A 25727-nucleotide genomic window follows, 5' to 3' on the forward strand; every position below is an offset into this window, starting at 1 on the left:
TTAGTTGTTGAGCTGGCAGGTCTAGCAGACCAGGTTGCTGGTGGGGGGGTGGGCATTATGGAACAATTCAAGTGTCAGCTGCATTTCTTTTTTTTTTTTTAATATTTATTTATTATTTATTTATTTAGGCTGCACTGGGTCTTAGTTGTGGCATGCGGGATCTTCACTGTGGCGTGCAGGCTCTTTAGTTGTGGTGTGTGGGATCTTTTAGTTGCATCATGTGGGCTCCTAGTTGTGGCATGTGGACTTCTTAGTTGTGCCATGCAAACTCTTAGTTGCGGCATGCATGCAGGATCTAGTTCCCCAACCAGGGATTGAACCCGAGCCCCCTGCATTGGGAGCACGGAGTCTTACCCACTGCACCACCAGGGAAGTCCCTCAGCTGCATTTCTGAGTTGAGCACGATGCATGGGGGAAATGTGCAGAAAGAAGCAGACATGTAGTGTAGATGAGTCATGTTAATAGCAAAGCTCTAGAGCAGAGGCCCATGCCTCATCCAGAATTTTCCTACAGGTCCAGGCTTAATGAGCTCTAACTGTGCTCAACTTCCTGATCTTGGATTTCTGATTCTTGATCTAGCTTGACTGAGTTTCTCTTCCTTGTGTCCAAAAGAGCCCTAACCAAAACAACCCATTACATAGGTTTGGCCCTCTGAGGTGAGTGTATTTTTCCTCATTTTACAAATGAACAAACTGAGGCTTAATGAGATTAACTTGACTAAGGTAACCTAGCCAGTAGGTGATGGAGCTAGTCTATGTGATTCTCTTATTCTCTTTTAAAAGTGTTAAGGTGTTATTGTTATTTTTAAAAATTACCACAAACTTGTTACAAAAAAAGATAAAAGAAAAATAATCAATACAGAGATTATGTGTCTGATTCTCAGTCAGCTTCTCCAACTCTCCCCTACATTTACTAAGCTCCAGCTATACTGGCCTCCGTTTCTGGAACACATCAAGGTTGTTCTTGCCTTTGGGCCTTTGCACCGAGTCTTCCTTCTCCTTGGAATGCTTTTCTTCTTGATTTTCTGGTGGCTGGCTCCTACTTGTCATTTAGGTCTCAGCTCAATTGTCACTTCCTCAGAGAGGCCCTGCCCAGCCATGCAATGTGAAATAGCCCACCCAACCCTTTCCCCCTACTTCTCTCCATCATATCACCCCGTTTTTTTCTCCACAGACCTTATTGTGTTGATATTGTGTCTGAAATTGTGCTATTCATTTATGTCATTGCTTATCGTCTGTCTCTCCTTCAACACAGAGCAGAGGCCTCATCTGTAGTCCCAGAACCTAAAACAGTGCTGCCATATAATAGAAGTTCACTCAGTATTTGTTGAATGAGTGAATGAATGAATGTATAAACTAAAGAAAGAAACCTTTATCCAACCCTCTTTTCCCCAATACCAATTCCCAGAGACAGTAACTCAACAGTTCTACATCTTCCCAGATATTTTCTGTGCATATACAAACATATACCTCTCTTATATAAAAATAAATGTGCATATATTCTTTTTTAACGGCAATGGAAGTTCTGCAACCTGCTTTTTCACATAACAAATTATCCTTAACACCTTTCCATGTCAGTACTTAACTACTTCATTAAAAAAGCCCAAATTCATAGTATTAAATTGTACGGATATAACAGAATTTATTTAACTAAGTCCCCTCTTTCTTTTAACTTTTTATCTTATATTGGAGTATAGTAGATTAACAATGTTGTATTAGTTTCAGGTGTACAGCAAAGTGATTCAGTTATACATATACATGTATCTATTCTTTTTCAAATTCTTTTCCCATTTAGGTTGTTACATAATATTGAACAGAGTTCCCTGTGATATACAGCAGGTCGTTGTTCGTTATCCATTTTAAATATAGCAGTGTGTACATGTCAATCCCAAACTCCCTAACTATCCCTGCCCCAACCCTTCCCCCGCTGCTAACCATAAGTTTGTTCTCTAAGTCAGTGAGTCTGTTTCTGTTTGGTAAATAAGTTCATTGGTATAATTTTTTCTAGGTTCCACATATAAGAGATTCTCTTTCTCTGTTTAACTTACTTCACTCAGTATGACAATCTCTAGGTCCATCCATGTTGCTGCAAATGGCATTATTTCATTCTTTTTAATGGCTGAGTAATATTCCATTATCTATATGTACCGCATCTTCTTTATCCATTCCTCTGTCAATGGACGTTTAGGTTGCTTTCATGTCATGGCTATTGTAAACAGTGCTGCAATGAACATTTGGGTACATGTATATTTTCAAATTATTGTTTTCTCTGGATATATGCCCAGGAGGGGGATTGCTGGATCATGCAGTAGCTCTAATTTTAGATTTTTAATGAACCTCCATAGTGGCTGTATCAATTTACAGTCCCACCAATAGTGTAGGAGCGTTCCTTTTTCTCTACACCCTCTCCAGCATTTATTGTTTGTAGATTTTTTGATGATGGCCATTCTGACTGGTGTGAAGTGATACCTCATTGTAGTTTTGATTTGCATTTCTCTGATAATTAGTGATGTTGAGCATCATTTCATGTGCTTATTGGCCATCTGTATGTCTTCTTTGGAGAAATGTCTATTTAGGTCTTCTGCCTATTTTTTGATAGGGTAGTTTGTTTTTTGATATTGATCCACATGTGATGTTTGTAAACTTTGGAGACTAATCCCTTGTCGGTTGTATCACTTGCAAATATTTTCTCCCATTCTGTGGGTTGTCTTTTTGTTTTACTTGTGGTTTCCTTTGCTGTGCAAAAGCTTTTGAGTTTAATTAGGTCCAATTTGTCTATTTTTCTTTTTATTTCCATTGCTCTGGGATATGGATCAAAAAAGATATTGTTGTGATTTATGTCAAAGAGTGTTCTGCCTATGTTTTCCTCTAAGAGTTTTAGAGTATCCAGTCTTACATTTAGGTCTTTAATCCACTTTGACTTTATTTTGGTGTATGATGTTAAAGAATGTTCTAATTTCATTTTTTTACATGTAGCTGTCCAGTTTTCCCAACACCATTTACTGAAGAGACTGTCTTTCCTCCATTGTATAGTCTTGTCTCCTTTGTCATAGAATGATTGACTGTAGGTGCATGGGTTTATTTCTGGGCTTTCTGTCTTGTTCCATTGATCTATATTTATGTTTTTGTGCCAGTACCATACTGTTTTGATGACTGTAGCTCTGTAGTAATGTCTGACATCAGGGAGCCTGATTCCTCCAGCTCTGTTTTTCTTTCTCAAGATTGCTTTGGCTATTTGGGTTCTTTTGTGTCTCCATACAAAAGATTTTTTGTTCTAGTTCTGTGAAAAATGCCATTGGTAATTTGCTGGGGATTGCATTGAATCTGTAGATTGCCTTGGGTAGTATAGTCATTTTAACAATATTGATTCTTCCAGTCCAAGAACATGGTATATCTTTCTATCTGTTTGTGTCATCTTTGATTTCTTTCATGAGTGTTTTATAGTTTTTGGAGTACAGGTGTTTTGCCTCCTTAGGTTTATTCCTAGGTATTATATTCTTTTTGATGTAATGGTAAATGGGATTGTTTGATTTCTAGTTCTGATCTTTTGTTGTTAGTGTACAGAAATGCCACAGATTTCTGTGTATTAATTTTGTAACCTGCAGCTTTACTGAATTTATTGATGAGCTCTAGTAGTTTTCTGGTAGCATCTTTAGGATTTTCTATGTGTAGTAGTATCATGTCATCTGCAAACAGTTACAGTTTAACTTCTGCTTTTCCAATTTGGAGTCCTCTTATTTTTTCTTCTTCTTCTCTGATTCCCATGACTAGGACTTCCAAAACTATGTTGAATAAAAGTGGTGAGAGTGGACATCTTTGTCTTGTTCCTGATCTTAGAGGGAATGCTTTCAGTTTTTCACCACTGAGTGTGATGTTAGCTGTAGGTTTGTCATATATTGCCTTTATTATGTTGAGAATTGTTCCATGTCCACTTTCTGGAGAGGTTTTATCATAAATGGGTGGTGAATTTTGTCAAAGCTTTTTCTGCATCTATTGAGATGATCATATGGTTTTTATTCTCCAATTTGTTAATATGGTGTATGACATTGATTGATTTGCATATATTGAAGAATCCTTGCATCCCTGGGATAAATCCCACTTAATCATGGTGTATGATACTTTTAATGTGTTGTTGGATTCTCTTTGCTAGCATTTTGTTGAGAATTTTTGCATCTATATTCATCAGTGATACTGGCCTGTAGTTTTCTTTTTTTGTAGTATCTTTGTCTGGTTTTGGTATCAGGGTGATGGTGGCCTCATAGAATGAGTTTGGGAGTATTCCTTCCTCTGCAATTTTTTGTAATACTTTCAGAAGGATAAGTGTTAACTCTTCTTTCAAGATTTGATAGAATTCACCTGGGAAGCCATCTGGTCCTGGACTTGTTTGTTGGGAGTTTTAAAATCATAGTTTCACTTTCAGAACTTGAGATCGGTCTATTCATATTTTCTATTTCTTCTTGGTTCAATCTTGGGAGACTGTATCTTTCTAAGAATTTGTCCATTTCTTCTAGGTTGTCCATTTTATTGGCATACAGTTGCTTGTAATAGTCACTTATGATCCTTTGTACTTCTGTGGTGTCTGTTGTAACATCTTCTTTCTAATTTCTAATTTTATTGATTTGAGTCCTCTCCTGTTTTTTACTTGATGAGTCTGGCTAAAGGCTTATCAATTTTGTTTATCTTTTCAAAGAACCAGCTTTCAGTTTCATTGATCTTTGCTATTGTTTTCTTTGTCTCTATTTCATTTATTTCTGCTCTGATGTTTATGATTTCTTTCTTTCTACTAACTTTAGGTTTTGTTTGTTCTTTCTCTAGTTGCTTATAGGCATAAGGTTAGATTGTTAATTTGAGATTTTTCTCATTCCCTGAGGTAATATTGTATTGCTATAAACTTCCCTGTTAAAGCTGCTTTTGCTGCATCTGATAGGTTTTGGATCACTGTGCTTTTGTTTTCATTTGTCTCTAGGTATTTTTTGATTTTCTCTTTGATTTCTTCAGTGAAGCTTTGGTTGTTTAGTGGCATACTGTTTAGCCTACACGTGTTCTTGTTTTTTCATTTTTTTCTTGTATTTTATTTCTAATCTCATAGCATTGTGGTCAGAAAAGATCCTTGATATGATTTCAATTTTCTTAAATCTACCAAGGCTTGCTTTGTGGCCCAGCACGTGTTCAATCCTGGAGAATGTTCCATGTGCACTTGAGAAGAATGTGTATTCTGCTGCTTTTGGATGGAATGCTATATAAATCTCAATTAAGTCCATCTGCTCTAACGTGTCATTTGAAGCCTGTGTTTCCTTGTTGATTTTCTGTCTGGATGATCTGTCCATTTATGAAAGTGAGGTGTTAAAGTCCCCCACTATAATGGTGTTACTGTTGATTTCTCCCTTTATGGCTATTAGTATTTGCCTTATATATTGATGTGCTCCTATGTTGGGTGCATATATATTTACAATAGTTATATCTTCTTCTTGGATTGATCCCTCCTTGATCATTATGTAATGTCCTTCTTTGTCTCTTGTAAAAGTTTTTATTTGAAAGTCTATTTTGTCTAATATGAGAATTGCTACTCCAGCTTTCTTTTGATTTCCATTTGCATGGAATATCTTTTTCCATCTCCTCACTTTCAGTCTGTATGTGTCCCTAGGTCTGAAGTGGGTCTCTTGTAGACAGCATATATATGGGTCTTATTTTTGTATCCATTCAGCCAGTCTATGTCTTTTGGTTGTAGCATTTAATCCATTTACATTTAAGGACATTATCAATATGTATGTTCCTATTACCATTTTCTTAATTGTTTCAGGTTTGTTTTTGTAGGTCTTTTCCTTCTCTTGTGTTTCCTGCCTAGAGAAGTTCCTTTAGCATTTGTTTTTAAGCTGGTTTAGTGGTGCTGAATTCTCTTAACTTTTGCTTGTCTGTAAAGTTTTAAATTTCTCCTTCGAGTCTGAATGAGATCCTTGCTGGGTAATCTTGGCTGTAGGTTTTCCCCTTTCATCACTTTAAATATGTCCTGCTACTCCCTTCTGGCTTACAGAGTTTCTGCTGAAAGATCAGCTGTTAACCTTATATGGATTCCCTTATATGTTATTTGTTGCTTTTCCCTTGCTGCTTTTTAATATTTTTTCTTTGTATTTAATCTTTGATAGTTTGATTAATATGTGTCTCGACGTGTTTCTCCTTGGATTTATTCTGTATAGGACTCTCTGTGCTTCCTGGACTTGATTGACTATTTCCTTTCCCATATTAGGGAAGATTTCAACTATAATCTTCAAATATTTTCTCAGTCCCTTTCTTTTTCTCTTCTCCTTCTGGGACCCTATAATGTGAATGGTGGTGTGTTTAATGTTGTCCCAGAGGTCTCTGAGACTGTCCTCAATTCTTTTCATTCTTTTTTCTTTATTCTGTTCTGCCGCAGTGATTTCCACCATTCTATCTTCTAGGTCACTTATCTGTTCTTCTGCCTTAGTTATTCTGCTATTGATTCCTTCCAGTGTATTTTTAATTTCAGTTATTCTATTTTTAATTTCTGTTTGTATGTTCTCTAGTTCTTCTAGGTCTTTTTTTAAACATTTCTTGAATCTTCTCGATCCTTGCCTCCATTCTTTTTTCCAAGATCCTGCATCAACTTCATTATCATTATTCTGAATTCTTTTTCTGGTAGGTTGGCTATCTCCACTTCACTTCGTTGTTCTTCTGGGGTTTCATCTTGTTCCTTCATCTGGGACATATTTCCTCTGATGTCTCATTTTGACTAACTTTCTGTGATTTCAGTTTCCATTCTGCAGGCTGCAGGATTGTAGTTCTTCTTGCTTCTGCTGTCTGCCCTCTGATGGATGAGGATGTCTAAGAGATTTGTGCAGGCTTCCTGATGGGAGGAGCTTATTCCTGCCTAGTGGTAGCTGGAGCTGGGTCTTGTCCCTCTGGTGGGCAGGGCTGTGCTCAGAGAGACTTTAAGCCACTTGTCTGCTGATGGCTGGGGCTGTGTTCCTGCCTGTTGGTTGTTTGGCCTGAGGCGACCCAGCACTGGAGCCTACAAGCAGTTTGCCTGGGCTAATGGCAGTCTGTGGGAGGGCTCATGCCAAAGAGTACTTCCCGGAACTGCTGCTGCCAGTGCCTTTGTCCCCGCAGTGAGCCACAGCTGCCCACTGCCTCTTCAGGATACCCTCCAGTACTAGCAGGTAGCTCTGGCCCAGTCTCTTATGGGGTCACTGCTTTTTTCCCCTGGGTCCTCATGTGCATGAGACTTTGTGTGCACCCTCCAAGAGTGGAGTTTCTGTTTCTCCCAGTCCTGTGGAAGTCCTGTGATCAAACCCTGCTGGCCTTGAAAGCCTGATTTTCTGGGGACTCCTCTTCCCATTGCCACACCCCCAGGCTGGGAAGCCTGTTGCAGGGCTCAGAACTTTCATTACTATGGGATAACTTATGTGGTATAGTTGTTTTCCAGTTTGTGGGTCACCCACCTGGCGGGCATGGAATTTGATTTTATTGTGATTGTGCCCCTCCTACCATCTTGTTGTGGCTTCTTCTTTGTCTTTGGATGTAGGTTATCTTTTATGGTAGGTTCCAGCGTTTTTTTGTCTATGTTTGTTCAGCAGCTAGTTGTGATTTTTGGTGTTTTTGTAAGAAGCAGGTGAGCTCACACCATTCTACTCCACCATCTTGAGCTAAGCCTAACCAGGCCCCTCTTAATAGCTATTATTTTCTCCTAAATTTTTTTATTATAAGAAGTAATATTGAAATAAATATTATGTATGTATTTGTAGAAATGTTCCCAACACCCATTTGTTGTATTTTGACTTTGCCTGTGGTATATGCACAGAGAAATTTTGTTTAAACTTATATGGTCTATTTTATCAATCATTTTTTTTAAACATCTTTATTGGGGTATAATTGCTTTACAATGGTGTGTTAGTTTCTGCTTTATAACAAAGTGAATCAGTTATACATATAGATATGTTCCCATATGTCTTCCCTCTTGCGTCTCCCTCCCTCCCACTCTCCCTATCCCACCCCTCCAGGCTGTCACAAAGCACCGAGCTAATATCCCTGTGCCTTGCGGCTGCTTCCCCCAGCTATCTACCTTACTACGTTTGTTAGTGTGTATATGTCCATGACTCTCTCTCGCCCTGTCAAAGCTCACCCTTCCCCCTCCCCATATCCTCAAGTCCGTTCTCCAGTAGGTCTGCGTCTTTATTCCTGTCTTACCCCTAGGTTCTTCATGACATTTTTTTCCCTTAAATTCCATATATATGTGTTAGCATACGGTATTTGTCTTTTTCTTTCTGACTTACTTCACTCTGTATGACAGACTCTAGGTCTATCCATCTCATTACAAATAGCTCAATTTCATTTCTTTTTAAGGCTGAGTAATATTCCATTGTATATATGTGCCACATCTTCTTTATCCATTCATCCGATGATGGGCGCTTAGGTTGTTTCCATCTCTGGGCTATTGTAAATAGAGCTGCAATGAACATTTTGGTACATGACTCTTTTTGAATTTTGGTTTTCTCAGGGTATATGCCCAGTAGTGGGATTGCTGGGTCATATGGTAATTCTATTTGTAGTTTTTTAAGGAACCTCCATACTGTTCTCCATAGTGGCTGAACCAATTCACATTCCCACCAGCAGTGCAAGAGTGTTCCCTTTTCTCCACACCCTCTCCAGCATTTATTGTTTCTAGATTTTTTGATGATGGCCATTCTGACTGGTGTGAGATGATTATCAATCATTTTTTAATGGCCTCTGTATTTCATTCTATTCTTTACAGAAACCTTCTCCACTCCAAGATTATACATAAAAATGATTTATATGTGCTTTCTGTTAGTACTTTTGTGGTTTCAGCTTTATAGTTAAATCTTTGATCTGTCTTGAAGTTGTTTTGGAGTAGGGTTTTCCTTTCAAATGGTAAGTCAGCTGTCTTTGTACCATCTCTTGAATAATAATTTTTGACCCATTGATTTGAAATGTCACCTTTATCATATACGAAGTTTTCATATGTGCTTTCTGTTCTGTTCCTTTGATCTGAATGTCTATGCTTGCTCCACTGCCATTCCATTTTCATTAATGTAACTTCATAATATATTTTCATATCTGTGGGGCAAGGCCTCTCTGTTATCTTTTTTGAGAAAATTTCTTCCTATTCTCACATATTTATTCTTACAGGTAAACCTAAACATCATTTCGTCAAGGAAATATTTCAAAATAACCTATTGATATTTTGACAGGGATTTATTGAACTTATAGGTTAATTTAGAGAAAAAGGTTGTCTTTATAATAGTGAGTTTTCCTATTGCAGAATAAGGTATGGCTTTCTATTTATTCAAGTCTTTTTATTGCTTAGTAGAATTTTAAAGTTTTCTTTATATTCTCTCAGGTTTATTCTTATTTTTGGTTTCTATTGTGAAGGGGATATTTTCTCTTACCTTATTTTTTTTAAAAAGAGTGTTCTTGTCTTGACAGCTGGTATTTCATTTTATTTATAAAATTTATTTATTTATTTATTATCTTGGCTGCATTGGGTCTTTGTTGCTGTGCATGGGCTTTTTCTAGTTGCAGCGAGCAGGGGCTACTCTTCATTGTGGTTCACGGGCTTCTCATTTTGGTGGCTCCTCTTGTTGCAGAGCATGGGCTCTAGGCACTTGGGCTTCAGTAGCTGTGGCATGCAGGCTTCAGTAGTTGTGGCTCACAGTCTCTGGTGCGCAGGCTCATTAGTTGTGGCACATGGGCTTACTTGCTCCACGGCATGTGGGATCTTCCCAGACCAGGGCTCAAACCCGTGTCCCCTGCATTGGCAGGTGGATTCTTAACTACTGCGCCTCCAGGGAAGTCCCTCTCTTATCTTTTTGAACTGGATCTTGTGGGAAAGCCATTACAAGTACTTCATTAAATCTTATTATTGTTTCTAGTGGGTTTTCCATAGATTCTCACAGGTTTTCAAGTTATACAGCTATGTCTTTAACAAATAGAGACTGTTTTGCTCCTAGTTATCCAAGGTTTATGCCTCATTTAATTCTCTTGTCTAACTATGTTGTGTAGTGTTCTAGGGAACAATTATAGGGGTGGTACTGGGGCTATGCACACTTTTCCTAACTTTAATGGAAATTTTTACGTTTAATTATTCAGTATAACATCGACTTCTGGTTAGAAACGTGTATTATAAAAATTGTCAATGAAGTATCCATTCATAGATAACTAAATCAGGAATACATGTTTGATTTTGTTAAGTTCATCTTTTGGGAATCTATTGAGTTGACCATATGAGTTTTCTCACTTGGCCTATTTATATAGTGGATTGTATATACTTCCTAATATTGAATAATTCTTGCACTCTTAGAATGGACCCCATGTTTTTCAGTCTTTCAGTTTACTACTGGACTTTATTTGTTAATATTTTATTTATTTTTTACCAATATTTATAAGTGAGATTGGTTTGTGGTTTTCTTACATGTGAGCTTCGTTGGGAGTCCATGCATTTCCCAAACTATTTTATGAAGTCCGTGACCATTCAGGACTGAATATGTACTAATATTAGAGGAGGACTCCAGTTAGTGGCAGCCAACTCCCCCCATCCCTTTCATATTTCTTTGCTGCATTGGATGGTTTCTGAGAGATTCTATATACTCTATACTGTGGGAATAAACACCATTAATTGTAAATGTGTAGATGTTAGCACAGAGTGTTTAATCCAAGTTGACTATTTAAATAAACTGCAGTGGAATTTAATAGGAAATGATAAGTGATGGCTATTCTGTGATTTTACATTTGTCCTTTAAAATATCAATTATTTATAAAAGTATTATTTTATATTAAGTAATTATTATAGTATTGAAGCCTCATAATAAAAAAAACCCAGCTTCCATCCTGCCATTTCACAACACCCATCTTTCCCTCCAAAGTCAGCAATTCCAGTTCTAAATTCTTCCCCATATATTATGTCCAGATTTTTATATAATGTACTTATATTGCTACTTATTTATATATTTATTTAAAAATTATTAGATGTTATAAAAGAGCAGTTCGAGGTTTACAGAAAATTGAGTGGAAAGTGTAGAGAGTTCTCATATACATTTACTCCTCACTCCTGCCCTCCTCCCCCCAGTTTCCCCTATTATTCACATCTTGTATTGGTGTGGTATATTTCTTAGAATTGATGAGCCAATTTTTAAATTTAATTGTATTTATTTTTTTTTATACAGCAGGTTCTTATTAGTTATCCATTTTACACATATTAGTGTATATATGTCAATCCCAATCTCCCAATTCAACACACCACCACTGCCCCCACTGCCACTTTCCCCCCTTGGTGTCCATACGTTTGTTCTCTACATCTGTGTCTCAATTTCTGCCATGCAAACTGGTTCATCTGTACCATTTTTCTAGGTTTGACATATATGCATTAATATACGATATTTGTTTTTCTCTTTCTGACTTACTTCACTCTGTATGACAGTCTCTAGATCCATCCACGTCTCTACAAATGACCCAATTTCATTCCTTTTTATGGCTGAGTAATATTCCATTGTATATATGTACCATATCTTCTTTATCCATTTATCTGTCGATGGGCATTTAGGTTGCTTCCACGTCTGGGCTATTGTAAATAGTGCTGCAATGAACGTTGGGGTGCATGTGTCTTTTTGAATTATGGTTTTCTCTGGGTATATACTCAGTAGTGGGATTGCTGGATCGCATGGTAGTTTTTTTTTTAGTTTTTTCAGGAACCTCCATACTGTACTCCATACTGGCTGTATCAAATTACATACCCACCAACAGTCCAAGAGGCCGCCCTTTTCTCCACACCCTCTCCAGCATTTGTTGTTTGTAGATTTTCTGATGATGCCCATTCTAACTGGTGTGAGGTGATATCTCATTGTAGTTTTGATTTGCATTTCTCTAATAATTAGTGATGTTGAGCAGCTTTTCATGTGCTATTTGGCCATCTGTATGTCTTCTTTGGAGAAAAGTCTATTTAGGTTTTCTGCCCATTTTTGGATTGGGTTGTTTGTTTTTTTAATATTGAGCTGCATGTGCTGTTTATATATTTTGGAGATTAATCATTTGTCTGTTGATTTGTTTGCACATATTTTCTCCCATTCTGAGCGTTGTCTTTTCATCTTCTTTATGGTTTCCTTTGCTGTACAAAAGCTTGTAAGCTTCATTAGGTCCCATTTGTTTATTTTTGTTTTTATTTCCATTACTCTAGGAGGTGGATCAAAAAAGATTTTGCTGTGATTTATGTCGAAGAGTGTTCTTCCTATGTTTTCCTCTAAGAGTTTTATAGAGTCCGATCTTACATTTAGGTCTCAAATCCATTTTGAGTTTATTTCTGTGTATGGTGTTAGGGAGTGTTCTAATTTAATTCTTTTACATGTAGCTGCCCAGTTTTCCCAGCACCACTTATTGAAGAGACTGTCTTTTCAACATTGTATATCCTTGCCTCCTTTCTCATAGATTAGTTGACCATAGGTGCGTGGGTTTATCTTTGGGCTTTCTATCCATTTCCATTGATCTATATTTCTTTTTTTTGTGCCAGTACCATATTGTCTTGATTACTGTAGCTCTGTAGTATAGTCTGAAGTCAGTGAGTTTGATTCCTCCAGCTCCATTTTTTTCCCTCAAGACTGCATTGGCTATTCGGGGTCCTTTGCATTTCCATACAAATTTTAAGATTTTTTTGTCCTACTTCTGCCATTGGTAATTTGATAGGGATTGCATTGAATCTGTAGATTGCTTTGGGTACTATAGTCATTTTCACAATATTGATTCTTCCAATCCAAGAACATGGTATATCTCTCCATCTGTTGGTATCATCTTTAATTTTTTTCATCAATGTCTTATAGTTTTCTGCATACAGGTCTTTTGTCTCCCTAGGTAGGTTTATTACTAGGTATTTTATTCTTTCTGTTGCAATGGTAAATGGGAGTGTTTCCCTAATTTCTCTTTCAGATGTTTTATCATTAGTGTATAGGAATTCAAGAGATTTCTGTGCATTAATTTTGTATCCTGCTATTTACCAAATTTATAGATTAGCTCTAGTAGTTTTCTGGTAGCACCTTTAGGATTCTCTATGTATACTATCATGTCATCTGCAAACAGTGAGAGTTTTACTTCTTCTTTTTTGATTTGCATTCCTTTTATTTCTTTTTCTTCTCTCATTGCTGTGGCTAGGACTTCCAAAACTATGTTGAATAATAGTGGTGAGAGTGGACATCCTTGTCTTGTTCCTGATCTTAGAGGAAATGCTTTCAGGTTTTCACCATTGAGAATGATGCTTGCTGTGGGTTTGTCATATGTGACCTTTATTATATTGAGGTAGGTTCCCTCTATGCCCACTTTCTGGAGAGTTTTTATCATAAATGGGTGTTGAAGTTTGTCAAAAGCTTTTTCGGCATCTATTGAGATGATCATATGGTTTTTATTCTTCAATTTGTTGATGTGGTGTATCACATGGATTGATTTGCCTATATTGAAAAATCCTTGCATCCCTGGGAAAAATCCCACCCGATCATGGTGTATGATCCTTTTAATGTGTTGTTGGATTCTGTTTGCTAGTATTTTGTTAAGGATTTTTGCATCTATATTCATCAGTGATATTGGTCTTTAATTTTCTTTTTTTGTAGTATCTTTGTCTGGTTTTGGTATCAGGGTGATGGTGGCCTCATAGAATGAGTTTGGGAGTTTTCTTTACTCTGCAATCTTTTGGAAGAGTTTGACAAGGGTGGGTGTTAGCTCTTCTCTAAATATTTGATAGAATTCACCTGTGAAGCCATCTGGTCCTCGACTTTTGTTTGTTGGAAGATGTTTAGTCACAGTTTCAATTTCATTGCTTATGATTGGCCTGTTCATGTTTTCTATTTCTTCCTGGTTCAGTCTTGGAAGGTTATACCTTTCTAAGAATGTGTCCATTTCTTCCAGGTTGTCCGTTTTAGTGGCATAGAGTTGGATCCCATCGTGTTTTCGTTGCCATTTTTCTCTAGGTATTTTTTGATTTCCTCTTTGATTTCTTCAGTGAACTTTTGCTTATTTAGTAACGTATTGTTTAGCCTCCATATGTTTGTGTTTTTGACGTTTTTTCCCCTGTAATTGATTTCTAATCTCATAGCATTGTTGTCAGAAAAGATGCTTGGTATAATTTCAACATTTATAAATTTACTGAGGCTTGATTTGCGACCCAAGATGTGATCTATCCTGGAGAATGTTCTGTGTGCACTTGAAAAGAAAGTGTAATCTGCTGTTTTTGGATGGAATGTTCTCTAAATATCAATTAAATCTATCTGGTCTATTGTGTCATTTAAAGCTTGTGTTTCCTTAATAATTATCTGTTTGGATGATCTGTCCATTGGTGTAAGTGAGGTGTTAAAGTCCCCCACTATTATTGTGTTACTGTCGATTCCCTCTTTTATAGCTGTTAGCGGTTGCCTTATGTATTGAGGTGCTCCTGTTTTGGGTGCATATATATTTATAACTGTTATATCTTCTTCTTAGATTGATCCCTTGATCATTATGTAGTGTCCTTACATGTCTCTTGTAACATTCTTTATTTTAAAGTCTGTTTTATCTGATGTGAGAATTGCTACTCCAGATTTCTTTTGATTTCCATTTGCATGGAATATCTTTTTCCTTCCCCTCACTTTCAGTCTGTATATGTCCCTAGGTCTGAGGTGGGTCTCTTGTAGACAGTATATATATGGATCTTATTTTGCCATCCATTCAGGGAACCTGTGTCTTTTGGTTTGGAACATTTATTCCATTTACCTTTAAGGTAATAATCAATATGTATGTTCCTATTACCATTTTCTTAATTCTTATGGGTTTGTTTTTGTAGGGCCTTTTCCCCTCTTATGTTTCCCACTTAGAGAAGTTCCTTTAGCATTTGTTGTACAGCTGATTTGATGGTGCTGAATTCTCTTAGGTTTTGCTTGTCTTTAAAGGTTTTGATTTCTCCATCGAATATGAATGAGATCCTTGCTGGGTAAAATAATTTTTGTTGTAGGTTCTTCCCTTTCATTACTTTAAATATGTCATGCCACTCCCTTCTGGCTTGTAGAATTTCTGCTGAGAAATCAGCTGTTAACCTTATGGGTGTTCCCTTGTATGTTATTTGTCGTTTTTCCCTTGCTGCTTTCAATAATTTTTCTTTGTCTTTAATTTTTGTCAGTTTGATTACTATGTGTCTCGGCATGTTTCTCCTTGGGTTTATCATGTATGGGACTCTCCATGCTTCCTGGACTTGGGTGGCTATTTGCTTTCTCATATTAGGGAAGTTTTCAACTATAATCTCTTCAAATATTTTCTCGGGTCCTTTCTCTCTCCTCCCTCTGGGACCCCTGAATGTTGTTGCATTTAATGTTTTCCCAGAGGTCTCTTCGGCTGTCTTCATTTCTTTTCATTCTTTTTTCTTTATTCTGTTCCACAGCAGTTAATTCCACAATTTTGTCTTCCTGGTCATTTATCCGTTCTTCTGCCTCAGTTATTCTGCTATTGATTCCTTCTAGTGTAATTTTCATTTCAGTTATTGTTCATCTCTGTTTGTTTGTTCTTTAATTCTTCTAGGTCTTTGTTAAACATTGCATCTTCTCGATCTTTTCCTCCATTCTTTTTCCGAGGTCCTGGATGTTCTTCACTACCATTATTGTGAATTCTTTTTCTGGAAGGTTTCTTTCTTCACTTCATTTAGGTGTTTTTTTTTTTTTTGTAACCAAAACTTTAATCCCAAGGATTCTCACAAAACATATTACAAATGACAGCATGAAAAAAAAATCTTGCACAGTAACTCAAAGTTCAGCTCTACAATGTACCCTTAAACTGGCAGGACATGGGTATCTTGAATAGTGTCAAATTTCCAAATAATATTACAAAGAGCTATGCATCCATATTCAGCAATCACAGAAGGTAAATTAACTTTCTTGAAACTTCTTAGATTCTAAACCCACTGGACATCCTCTTGTCCAGTGTGAAGACTAGTGGAATTTTTAAACCTCTAATTTAGTTTAAGGGTGCAGCTTTAATTTTTACCTGCTGGCTTGTGTTCACAGCAGCTTTTAAAGACCGCTTAACTACAGCTGCATACCATATCCCAGCTACAGAGTCTTTTCAATTTTTGCCAGTTTTGTTTCCGTAATATTAAACATCACACTTTAGCTGGGCAGGAGTTAGAGGTTTATTATCAGTATATGCAAGACTAAAAATTCAAAGCAAATTCAATTTTGCTTAAGGGAACATTGTAAAGTAACAATTCTTGATATTACATGCCTCATATGATCCATTTCAAACCATAGAGAATTACATCTTTATGTGTCACTGTTCCGAGAGACAAACAAATGTGAACAGCTAAAATATTTTAAAAATGCACCAAGCTTATGAAGTCTCAAACAAAACTTGAATTTTCTGTACATACTCCTGTCAAATGAAGTTATTTCCTGTACACCACTCCTCTTGCAAACTGGTCTTCTATTTCCTTTCATTTCACCTAGATCGGCTACGAGACCTAGAGAAAGATGGGGATGGCTTGTGATTTCTCTCCCGGGACAGTGATCTCTCTCTTCTCCTATCTCTAGAAAGGGACCTGCTCCGGCTGCGGGAGAAGCTTCTCCGTCTTGGAGATCTGCGGCGAGGTGGAGGACTCCTCCTCTGATAATCATCTCGAGGGCGACGACCCCAAGAAGGAGGTGGGCCACGATTTCGACTTCTCTTTCCACCATTCGACAGTTCCACTCTTACTCGGCAGCCACATAGTGTTCTCCCATCTAGCTCTCGGACAGCATCGGCTGCATCTCGAGGATCTTCAAATTCAACAAAAGCGAAGCCGGGAGGGTTTCTAGCAACCCACACACTTCGGAGTGGTCCATAATAGCCAAAAACTCGTTCCAATTCAGTCTTGTTACCATTGTTTCCAAGATTACCTACATAAACTTTACAGTCCAACGGACAGGAATCACGATGCATTTCGAGATCTCGGGTTAGAAACGCGTAGGCTCAAATCCACACACCCTCGGCTGGGTCTTCCTGGTCCCCTCGCGCCTGGCACCCACAGATGCTCTCCCACACCCGTCGTCCACGAAATGGCCCATTTAAGTGTTTTTCTGAGGTTTTATCTTGTTCCTTCATCTGGTACATAGCCCTCTGCCTTTTCATCTTGTCTATCTTTCTGTGAATGTGGTCTTTGTTCCACAGGCTGCAAAATTGTAGTTCTTCTTGATTCTGCTGTCTGCTCTCTTGTGCATGAGGTTATCTAAGAGGCTTGTGCACGTTTCCTGATGTGAGGGACTGGTGGTGGGTAGAGCTGGCTGTTGCTCTGGTGGGCCGAGCTCAGTAAAACTTTAATCCACTTGTCTGCTGATGGGTGGGGCTGGGTTCCCTCCCTGTTGGCTGTTTGGTCCGAGGTGACCCAAGAATGGAGCAAACCTGGGCTCTTTGTTGCAGCTAATGGCCTACTCTGGGAGGGCTCATGCCAAGGAGTACTTCCCAGATCTTCTGCTGCCATTGTCCTTGTCCTCACGGTGAGCCACAGCCACCCCCCACCTGTGCAGCAGGCCCTCCAAAACTAGCAGGTAGGTCTGGTTCAGTCTCCTATGGGGTCACTGCTCCTTCCCCTGTGTTCTAATGTGCACACTACTTTGTGTGTGCCCTCCAAGAGTGGTGTCTCTGTTTCCCCCAGTCATGTCGAAGTCCTTCAGTCAAATACTGCCAGCCTTCAAAGTCTGATTCTCTAGGAGTTCCTCCTCCCATTGCTGGACCCCCAGGTTGGGAAGCCTGACGTGGGGCTCAGAACCTTCGCTCCAGTGGGTGGCCTTCTGTGGTATAAGTGTTCTCCAGTTTGTGAGTCACCCCCCCAGAAGTTATGGGATTTGATTTTATTGTGAATATGCCCCTTCTACCGTCTCACTGTGGCTTCTCCTTTGTCTTCGGATGTGGGGTATCTTTTTGGTGAGTTCCAGTGTCTTCCTGTTGATGATTGTTCAGCATTTAGTTGTGATTCTGGTGCTCTCACAAGAGGGAGTTGATGATCCAATGCTGATACATTATTATTAGCTAAAGTCCTTAGACTATATTAGGGTTCACTCTTTGTGTTATATATTTTAACCATAACAGTATCATTCAAAATAGTTTCACTGCCTCCTGTATCCCATGTGCTCCACCTATTCATCCCTCCTATTCCCCCACCCTGCCAACTCTTTGCAACTACTGATCTTTTTTACTGTCTCCTTCTAGTTTTGCCTGTTCCAGAATGTCATATACTTGGAAACATATGGTATATAGCCTTTTCAGTTTGGCTTCTTTCACTTAGTTATATGCATTTAAGGTTTCTTTCTGTGTTTTTGTGGCTTGAGAGCTCATTTCTTTTTATTGATGAATAGCAATCAAGTCTATGGATGTACCAGACTTTATCCATTCACCTACTGAAGAACATCTTGGTTGCTTTCAAGTTTTGGTAATTATGAATAAAGCTGCCATAAATATTTGAGTGCATGTTTTCTTCATAAACATAAGTTTTAAACTCATTTGGGTAAATACCAAGAGACATATTTTCTGGGAATGAGTGGCCAAAATGGTGGAGTAGAAAGACCCTGAGCTCACTTCCTCCCATGGGCACACCAAAGTTACAACTGTTCAGATACAAACTTTCGATGAGAACAATGTGAAGACTAGAAGAAAACATCTTCCACAACTAAAGATATAAAGAAGGAACCACAGGGAGACAGGTGGGAGGGGTAGAGATGCAATAGAGTCAATACCTATACCCGCCCTGGGTAGGTGACCCACAAATGGGAGAATAATTACAATTGCAGAGGTTCTCCCCAAGGAAAGAGTGGTCTGAACCCCACATTAGGCTCCCCAGCCCAGGGGTCCTGCACCAGGAAGACAAGCCCCCAGAACATTTGACTTTGAAAGCCAGTGGGGCTTACTTTTGGGAGAGCTAGAGGGTTGTGGGAAATAGAGACTCCACTCTTAAAGGGCACACATAAAATCTCACACTCTCCAAGATCCAGGGCAGAAGCAGTAATTTGAAAGTAGCCTGGGTAAAACCCACTTGTTGATCTTGGAGAGCCTCCCAGAGAGGCAGGAGGCAACTGGGACTCACACTGGAAGCATAGATGCTGGAAGGAGCCATTTTGGGGAGCTCATCCTACCATGAGGACACTGGTGTTGGCAAGCACCATTCTGGAACCCTCCCTCTAGCTTATCAGTGGTGAGAGCCAGCCCTGCCCATTGGATAGTCAGAACCAATCCTGGGATACCCCAGACCAAGCAGCTAGCCAGGCAGGGACACAGCCCCACTCACCAGCAGGCCAGCTGCCATAGGACCCCCTAAACCCCCAGCCACTCCAGGGCCCAGCCCTGCCCACCAGAGGGCCCAGGAACCAGCACCACACACCAGTGGGTTGTCGCTAGCCCTGGAACACCTGGGACTAGTAGCCAGCCTTTGGAACATGACCCTGACAACCAGCAGGCTGCCACCAACTCCAGGATCCCTGAGCCCTGCAGCCAGAGAACCCAGGACCTGGCTCCACCCATGGATGGGCTGGCACTAGCTCCAGGACCTGACCTTACCCACAAGTGGGTGGGTATCAGCACCTGGGACCCTATGGACCCCAATACTGCTCACCAGCAGGTGGGCACCAGCCCAGGGACCACTGCTTCCCCACAGCCAGCAGTGACAGGACCCAGCCCACCCACCAGCAGGCCAGCAACAGCCCCAACACTATCTGGGCCCTGACCCCATCCATCAGTGGGCTGCCACCAGCTCTGGGACGTCCCAGACTCCACAGCCAACCATATAAGAAACCAGCCCCACCCACCAGCAGGCCAACACTAGCTCTGGGATCCTTAGCCCCACATCCAGCTACCTCAGGACCTGGCTCTGCAGACCAGTGGGCCAACGCTAGCCCCAGGAACCCCGGGACTCTGCAGCCAGCCATCTGGTGACACAGCTAAGCCTACCAGCAGGCCAACACCAGCACCAGGACTCCCTGGGTCATACAGCCAGCCATGCCAGGACATGGTCCTGCCCACCAGTGGCCAGCAGCCTCCACATTAGGTAACCAGTTGGACTGGAATGGGGCCAGCCATGCATATCAGCATGCAAAAACAGAAAGGCCCACACAATTCACATAGAGGGCAGCCCACACAGAGAGAACATATATCTCTGGTGACCAGAGGGGTGTGTACTGCTGGACCCCATAGGACGTCTCCTACATATGGCCACTTCTCCAGATCAGGAACATAACAAACCTACCAAATACATATAAATAAAAACAGAGAATTAAGCTAAATGAGGCCATAGAGGAATATATTCCAAACAAAGGAACAACATAAAACCCCAGAAGAACCAAGTGAAGTGGAGATAAGCAATCTACTGAACAAAGAGTTCAAGGTAATGATCATAAGGACACTCGTAGAACTCAGGAGAAGAATTAATGTAACAATACATTAAAAGGATCATACACCATGATCTAGTGGGATTTATCCCAGGGATGCAAGGATTTTTCAATATCTGCAAATCAAACATTGTGATACACCACATGAACAAATTGAAGAATAAAAACCATATGATCATCTCAACAGATGCAGAAAAAGCTTTTGAGAAAATTCAGCACCCATTTATGATAAAAACTCTCCAGAAAGTGGGCATAGAGGGAACATACCTCAACATAATAAAGGCCATATATGACAAACCTACAGCTAACATCATACTCAATGATGAAAACTGAAAGCAATTCCTCTAAGATCAGGAACAAGACAAGAATGTCCACTCTTGCTAATTTTATTCAACATAGTTTTGGAATTCCTAGGTAGAGCAATCAAGAAGAAAAAGAAATAAAAAGAATCCAAATTGGAAAAGAAGAAATTTAACTGTCACTCTTTGCAGATGACATGATACTGTACATAGAAGATCCTAAAGACAGCGCCAGAAAACTACTAGAGTTCTTCAATGAATTTGGTAAAGTCACAGGTTACAAAATTAAAGCACAGAAACTTGTTGCATTTCTATACACTAACAACAAAAGATCAAAAAGAGAAATCCAACAAACAATTCCATTTACCATTGCATCAAAAAGAATAAAACACCCAGAAATAAGCCTATCTAAGGAGACAAAAGACCTGTAATCTGAAAACAATAAGACGCGGATGAAAGAAATTGAAGGAGACACAAATAGATGGAAAGATATACCACGTTCTTGGATTGGATGAATCAATATTGTCAAAATACTATACTACCCAAAGCAATCTACAGATTCAATGCAATCCCTATCAAATTATCAATGGCATTTTTCATAGAACTAGGACAAAAAATCTTAAAATTTGTGTGGAGATACAAAAGACCCCAAGTAGCCAAAGCACTCTTGAGAAATAAAACGGAGCTGGAGGAATCATGCTCCCTGACTTCAGACTACACTACAAAGCTACTGTCATCAAAACAGTATGTTGCAGGAGCAAGGACAGAAATGTAGATCAATGGAACAGGATAGAATGCCCAGTAATAAACCCACACACCTATGGTCAATTAATCTATGACAAAGGAGGCAAGACTAAATAATGAGGGAAATACAATATCTTCAATAAATGACGCTGGGGAAACTGGACAGGCTACATGTAAAAAATGAAATTAGAACATTCTTTAACACCATTCACAAAAATAAATTCAAAATGGATTAAAGACCTAAATGAGAGACTGAACACTATAAAACTCTTAGAGGAAAACCTAGGTGGAACACTGTCTGACATAAATTGCAGCAATATCTTTTTGATCCACCTCCCAAAGTAATGGAAATAAAAACAAAAATAAACAAATTGGATATAATTAAACCCCAAAGCTTTTGCACAGCAAAGGAAACCATAAACAAAATGAAAAGAAAACCCACAGATTGGGAGAAAACATTTGCATATGATGTGACTGACAAGGGATTAGTCTCCAAAATTTACAAACAGCTCATGTGACTTAATATCATCCAAACACACCACCCAATCAAAAAATGGGCAGAAGTCCTAAATAGACACTTCTCTAAAGAAGATATATAGATGGCCAAGCGGCAAATGAAAAGGTGTTCAACATCGCTAACTATTAGAGAAATGCAAAACTGCAATGAGCTATAAACTCACAGTAGTCAAAATGGCTATCATCAAAAAATCCACAAATGGTAAATGCTGGAGAGGATGTGAAGAGAAAGGAACCCTCCTACACTGTTGGTGGGAATGTAAATTGATACAGTCACTATGCAGAACAGTATGGAGGTTCCATAAAAATCTGAAAATAGAGCTACCATATGATACTGCATTCCCACTCCTGGGCATATATCTGGAGAAAAACATGGTCCAAAAAGATACATGCACCCCAATGTTCATTGGAGCACTGTTTATAATAGCCAAGACATGGAAGCAACCTAAATGTCCATCGACAGAGGAATGGATGAAGAAGAATTGGTACATATATAAAAGGAAATATTACTCTGCCATTAAAAAGGATGAAATAATGTTATTTTTAGCAACATGCACGGACCAAGAGATTATCATACTGAGTGAATTAAGTCAGACAGAGAAAGAGAAATATCATATGATATCACTTATACAGGGAATCTAAAAAGAAATGATACAAATGAAACATATTTACCAAACAGAAACAGACTCACAGACTTAGAGAACGAACTTATGAATACCAGGGTTGAAGGGTGGTGGGAAGGGATAGTTAGGGAGTTTGGGATTGACATGTACACACTTGTATATTTAAAATGGATAACCAACAAGAACCTACTGTATAGCACAGGGAATAGTCCTCAATTATATGTAACAACCTAAACGGGAAAAGAATTTGAAAAAGAATAGATACATGTATATTTATAATTGAACCACTTTTCTGTACACCTGAAACTATCACAACATTGTTAATCAACTATACTCCAATATAAAATAAAAAGTTAAAAAAAAGATTTATGTGCAAGTAGTTGTTTAAATACATGTTTTCAATTCTTTTGGTATATATTCAATAACAAGGAGTGGAATTACTGTGTCATATGGTAATTCTATGTTTTAAGTATTTGAGGAACTGACAAACTGTTTTCCCCTCCACATCCTCCCCAACATTTGCTAATTCCTGTTTCTTAGATTACAGCCGGCCTAGTGAGTATGAAGTGCTATCTCATTGTGTTTCTTTGATTGCATTTCTCTAATGACTAATTATATTGAGTGTCTTTTCTTGTGCCTGTTGGTAATTTGTATATTTCCTTTGGAGAAATGTCTATTCAAGTCCTTCGCCTATTTTATTTTATTTTATTTTATTTTGTAGCACCTTTTTCTCTTTTTTCAAAGTTTTTATTGGATTATATTTGATTTACAATGTTGTGTTAGTTTCAGGTGTATAAAGTGAGTCAGTTATACATATATCCACTCTTTTTAAAGATTCTTTTCCCATATAGGCCATTACAGAGCATTGAGTAGAGTTCCTTGTGCTATAAGTAGGTCCTTATTAGTTACCTATTTTATATATAGTAGTGTGTATATGTCAGTCCAAATCTTCCAATTTATCCCTTCCCCCCCTTGCTCCCTGGTAACCATGAGTCTGTTTTCTACATCTGTAACTCTATTTCTGTTTTGTAGATAAGTTCATTTGTACCCTTTTTCAGATTCCACATATAAGTGATATCATGTGATATTTGTCTTTCTCGGTCTGACTTACTTCACTCAGTATGGCAATCTCTAGGTCCATCCATGTTGCCTCAAATAGCATTATTTTGTTCTTTTGTATGGCTGAGTAATATTCCACTGTATATATGTACCACATCTTCTTTATCCATTCCTCTGTTGATGGACATTTAGGTTGCTTCCATGTCTTGGCTACTGTAAATAAAGTTGCAATGAACATTGGGGTGCATATGTATTTTCGAATTATGGATTTCTCTGGATATATGCTCAGGAGTGCGATTGGTGGATCATATGGTAGCTCTATTTATAGTTTTTTTAAGGAACCTCCATACTGTTCTCCATAGTGGCTGTACCCATTTACATTCCCACCAACAGTGTAGGATGGTTTCCTTTTCTCCATACCCTCTCCAGCATTTATTGTTTGTAGATTTTTTGGTGATGGCCATTCAGACTGGTGTGAGGTGATACCTTATTGTAGTTTTGATTTGCATTTCTCTAATAATTAGTGATGTTGAGCATCTTTTCATGTGCCTGTTGGCCATCTGTATTTCTTCTTTTGAGAAATGTCTATTGAGTTCTTCTGCCCATTTTTTAATCAAGTTGTTTGATTTTTTAATGTTGACTTATATGAGCTGTTTATACACTTTGGATATTAACCCCTTATTGCTCATCATTTGCAAATATTTTTCCCATTCGGAGGTTTGGCTTTTTGTTTTGTTTATGGTTTCCTTTGCTATGCAAAAGCTTTGAAGTTTAACTAAGTCCCATTTGTTTATTTTTGTTTTTATTTTCATTACTCTAAGAGGTGGTTCAAAAAAGATCTTGCTGGGGCTTCCCAGGTGGCGCAGTGGTTGAGAGTCCGCCTGCCGATGCAGGGGACCCGGGTTCGTGCCCCGGTCTGGGGGAATCCTGCATGCCACGGGGCGGCTGGGCCCATGAGCCATGGCCGCTGGGCCTGCGCGTCCGGAGCCTGTGCTCCGCAGCGGGAGAGGCCACAGCAGTGAGAGGCCCACGTACCACACACATACAAAAAAATTTAAAAAGATCTTGCTGTGATTTATGTCAAAGAGTGTTCTGCCTAAGTTTTCCTCTAAGGGTTTTATACTGTCCTGCCTTATGTTTAGGTCTTTAATCTATTTATTATTTATTTATTTAGTTGCACTGATTCTTAGTTGTGTCAGGCAGGCTCCTTTGTTGTGGCTCACAGGCTCCTTAGTTGCGGCATGCATGCCCCTTAGTTGTGGAATGCAAATTCTTAGTTGTGGCATGCATGTGGGATCTAGTTCCCTGACCGTGGATCCAACCCAGGTTCTCTGCATTGGCAGTGTGGAGTCTTAACCACTGTGCCACCAGGGAAGTACCTTTAATCCATTTTGAGTTTATTTTTGTGTATGGTGTTAGGCAGTGTTGTAATTTCATTCTTTTTTTTTTTTTTTGTGGTATGCAGGCCTCTCACTGTTGTGGCCTCTCCCATTGCAGAGCACAGGCTCTGGACGCAAAGGCTCAGCAGCCATGGCTCACAGGCCCAGCCACTCCACGGCATGTGGGATCCTCCCATTCCGGGACACGAATCCATGTCCCCTGCATCGGCAGGCGGACTCTCAGCCACTGCGCCACCAGGGAAGCCCTGTAATTTCATTCTTTTACATGTAACTGTCTAGTTTTCCCAGCACCACTTGTTGAAGAGACTGTGTTTTCTCCATTGCATATTCTTGCATCCTTTGTCATAGATTAGCTGACCATAGGTGCGTGAGGATCTTTCCTTTTTCTTAATGTCTACATTTATCACTATAGATTTCACTCTTAGCACAACTTTTGCTGCATTCCATAAGTTTTGGTATATTGTGTTCCATTTTCATTTGTTTCAAGCTAATTTTAAATTTTCCTTTGATTTCATCTTTAATCCTTTTTTTATAAGGAGTGTGTCGTTCAATTTCCACACATATTTGTAAAAATTTTGTTTCCTCCTGTAATTGATTTCTAGTTTACCATTGTGTTTAGAAAAGCTACTTGATATAATTACAAATTATTTAAAAAATCACTGAAACTTGTTTTGTGACCTACATATATTATCCTGGAGACTATTCCATG

At 38.9% G+C, this 25727-nt stretch overlaps 1 pseudogene; it reads right to left on the reverse strand.

Annotated features, from left to right (window-relative positions):
- Positions 1-16353: 16353 nt before the first annotated feature.
- Positions 16354-16949, reverse strand: LOC114906460 (annotated as a pseudogene).
- Between the last annotated feature and the right edge of the window lie 8778 nt (positions 16950-25727).

The sequence above is a fragment of the Monodon monoceros genome, unplaced genomic scaffold (assembly GCF_005190385.1).
Source record: "Monodon monoceros isolate NGI ecotype Baffin Bay Population unplaced genomic scaffold, NGI_Narwhal_1 Super_Scaffold_22, whole genome shotgun sequence".
Taxonomy (NCBI): domain Eukaryota; kingdom Metazoa; phylum Chordata; class Mammalia; order Artiodactyla; family Monodontidae; genus Monodon; species Monodon monoceros.